At 33.1% G+C, this 4,134-nt stretch overlaps 1 long non-coding RNA gene across 1 annotated transcript in view; it reads left to right on the top strand.

Annotated features, from left to right (window-relative positions):
• Nucleotides 1-473: 473 nt before the first annotated feature.
• Nucleotides 474-4,134, top strand: part of LOC137636293 (uncharacterized) — a 10,278-nt gene continuing 6,617 nt past the window's right edge. Inside the window, exon 1 of the long non-coding RNA XR_011043025.1 lies at nt 474-606. This is a non-coding gene — a long non-coding RNA (uncharacterized lncRNA). The remainder of the gene's footprint in view (nt 607-4,134) is intronic.

Genomic DNA, 4,134 nt, shown 5'->3' with positions numbered 1-4,134 from the left:
AATTATAGTGAATTAGCTTTTAAATGTAAATCATCATGACTGCAGTATCATTTTTGAAATTCGTATCCTATGTTATTTTCAATTTTTGCTCCTTTTCAATATTATTATTAATATTAGATGATCAATATGAATAATAAAATTAGTTCAGAATCTAAACTTGTGTAGCATCAAAGCAGTTAACATTTAAATGTATTGAGTGAGTCTTACCTCCTCCCCCCCCCCCCTCTTCCTTTAAGTGCTTGCAAACCTCTTAATCACCATGAGTCATAAAGCCTTGATATAACAACAGAACCGGCGCCAGGAATTCCCCATCATATCAGTCATCCACTTGAAGAACTCTGATTTGATTAAAGAGGGCCAAGGTCCTTGGAGGGTTGACCTAATCACGCGTGTGGGCAACGTGTCCCTCTTGATGCATTGGGTATATAAAGAGCCATGGCTGCAGAGAGAGTCAGTCAAGATTCCAAGCATGAAAAACAATCATTTGTTCGTTACTACTCCTAGCAGTGGTGAAATTGATCCACTGTCAGGAGCATGAACAAATGATTGTTTTAACTTTGCAAGGAATCCTCCAGAACCTGGAAAGCATCAATAGCCAACTGAAATGTAAGGTCATCGTCATTCTGTATTCATTTGAATTTTTTTCATGACAGATCTGTTTTAGCAATTTTTTATCATGTTTTAAAACTTTGATATATTAATTAATATGCCTATGTGTCAATATATATATATATATATATATATATTTATATTTATATATATATATGTATATATATATATATATATATATATATTTATATTTATATGTATATATATATATATATATATATATATTATTAAGTTTTAGCAAAACGTCTAAACCAGTTTGCTGAAGGTCTTCAGCAGATGCAAAGTTTACAATTTGGTTTTTGTAAACGTCTTTTTGCATGTGACACACTTTTCAAAATCTCCAGTGTTGTACAGAAATTCCTTGCTTGTGGTGAGGCAGTTCGTGTGATTGGCCTTGATTTGAGGGCTGCCTTTGGCCATGTCATTCATGAGGGTCTTGTTTTCAAACTCAACCCGTCCTGAGTGTGTGGGTCTTTCCTGGCATCATTATTGAATTCTTAAGTAATAGATGGCAGAGAGTTGTTGTTTATGTACCTTTTAGTGAATATAGTAATGTGTTATCTGGTATTCCTCAGGGTAGTGTTATAGGTTTAAAGGTTTAAAAGCCGTTCATTAATGGCTAAGCTAGTGACAGTGACATTGCTCAAACAAGCAGGACAATGCCCTAGAAACTTACCACATTACACATGATCATCATCTAAGACCCCTCTCAACCCAAGCTAGAACCCAGAAGGGCCAGGCAATGGCTGCTGATGAGTCAGCAAATAGACCTAAAGCCTTCCCATAAACCCCCATCATTTGCTCGCAAGGAGGGTGAGGTATCAGCTACCAAAGGAACTAATGAGTTTGAACGGGACTCGAATCTCAGTCTTGAAATAATAAGGCAAGGACGCTACCACCAGGCCACCACACCCCTAGGTCCTTTACATTTCATACTATATACACATGATGTTACTCTCTTTGCATCAATTCCAGGTAATAGGTTGTTCAGGGCACTCGTCACCCGTTGAGATACTACCGCTGGAGAGAGCTACATTAGATTCCTTTCTCTGGTTACGGATCCTTTTCCCTAGCCTACACATACACCGAATCGTCAGGCATATTCTTTTCACATTCTCTTCTGTCTGCAAACACCAGACAACACTGAAAATACTATACATTTTTTTTTTTTTCAAAACATTAACAACTGCGCTGTAATTGTTCAGTAGCTAATTCCCTCTTGGTGAGTGTAGATGAGACTCTTTAGCTATGATAAGCATAATTCAAAGTATGAATGTAAGTAAATCAAGGACAGTTGCTACTCAACACCTGGATCTCAGCGTATATAATGTTTCTTTAACACAATAAGAAACTTTGGAAATTTTAGGTATGATTCTTTTGAAAAGCGTCTCACGTCTCTGTCGTTTTCAATGGCACAAAAAACAAACGATCTATTGAGAAATTCAGTGATCAATCTATCAGGAGGAATTGTTTTGTCTTTTTTTTTATTTTACCTTTTTTCGGGTATAATTCCCCTCTTTGGTCTACAGGTGCTAATTCTCATCCTTATTTGTTGGACAGGAACTGATATAGATATTAATCTCTGGCACCGTGGTTAATATATTTCCTAATGCATGTTGCATAATATTTTTCATAAATGTGGCCATCCTTTACATTGAAATCTTCCCGGAGAGTACCTTCCTGTTTTCAATACTAGGCATGCAGCAGTCAATTCTAGTAGTCAAAACATTTCAATCAAAAGGTCCAATACTACGAAGTGTTCTAGAAGTTTTATTCCAGCTGAAATCAGGTTGTGGAATGAACTTGCTAATCGTATTGTTAAATCGGTAAAACTTTTTATGATGAACATAATGACATAAGTCTTTCTATAGTTTATACATCAAAGATTTGTTTTAATGTTCTTTAAGCGCTGAAAATATTTTATTTTAACTCTACTTGACTTACTATTTACTTAGTTATTACCTTTTCCTCACTTTTTCATTTTCCTTTATTGGACACCTTAGGCTTGATGCATCGATGTATATATGTATACACACACACACACTTATATATATATATATATATATATATGTATATATATATATAATTATATATATATAATATATATATGTATATATATATATATATATATGTGTGTGTGTGTGTGTGTTTGTTTATATATATATATATATATATATACATATATATGTGTGTGTGTATGTATGTTTGTGTGTGTATATATATATATATATATGTGTGTGTGTGTGTGTGTGTGTCTGTCTGTCTGTATGTATATATGTATGTATGTATATATGTATGTATATAAACAAAGTTTTTGAACGTCCTTTGTGAAAGCATCTAAATATAATTGTTAAAGGTAATCATCTGTTCCCTGTTTTGCAATTTGGTTTTCGTAAAGGAATTCGAGCAAGTGATGTCCTTGTTACAATCTTCAATGATTTACCAAATTCCTTCATTGTGGTCAGGATGTTCGTGTGGCTGGCCCTTATTTTAATGATAATTTGAAACATGTTAATTTCAATCCTCTTTTTTTCAGCGTCAAAAAGTTTTTTAGCCTAATTATCATTTTTGTTCAAGTAATAGCTGGCAAAACTTTGTTGTTGATGAGTCCCATAGACAGTACAGGAGTGTGTTATCTGGTATTCCTCAAGGTAGTGTTATTGGGCATTTACTTTTCATACTATATTAATATGACATGTCCTTATTCCTGCCTATGTTCATGGTCTTTCTGTGCCATTCGAAACACCCAAACTTCCTTAGTTCCTCGATCCATCGTCTTCTCTTACTTCCATTGCTTTTTTTTCATAATCTCGTGGTACCTATTTTATTTCATGTACCACTATTACCTCTTATTCTCATTACATGTTCTACCCTTATACATATCTTTTTCCTGAAATTTGTCGGAATGTCCTCTACTTTAGTTTTCTCTCGTTTCTACGTTGCTCTTTTCTGTCTCTTAATATTATTCCCATTAATAGTCTTTCCATAGGTCTATAATTTGCGAAGAAATCTGCTTTAATGCTCTAATAAGGCTCCAAGCTGCTATAGTATAAGTAAAAACAAGCAGGAACACCTTATTGAATACTTTTCATTTTGGAGAAAGTGGTATTTCACTTTTCATAATCTTATTTTGTTTTGTTTTCCAAAAGCTTTCTGTCCTATGACTATGCTTCTTTTAATTTCGGTCCCGTATTCTGTGGAAGCATTTGCTATCTGTCCTAAGTATATGTATATATATATATATATATATATACATATATATATATATATATATATATAAATATATATATATATATATATATATATACATATATATATATGTATATATAGATTTATATATATTTTAATATATTTGCTGTCTCGCCGATTTTTTATGGAACCTTATATTAGTTTAACTCATATTCATTTGCAGTCCTACATTTTTGCTTTTTGTATTGAAATATTTTATCATCATTTGCAATTCCTCCTTTGATTCCCAACTGTGTCATCTGCAAATATTTAGATGTTGAGGTAATCCCCATTAAT

Source organism: Palaemon carinicauda, unplaced genomic scaffold (genome assembly GCF_036898095.1).
Source record: "Palaemon carinicauda isolate YSFRI2023 unplaced genomic scaffold, ASM3689809v2 scaffold2678, whole genome shotgun sequence".
NCBI classification, from domain to species: Eukaryota; Metazoa; Arthropoda; class Malacostraca; order Decapoda; family Palaemonidae; genus Palaemon; species Palaemon carinicauda.
The sequence above is the reverse complement of the archived record's forward strand: the minus strand, read 5'-3'. Positions and strand labels throughout refer to the sequence as shown.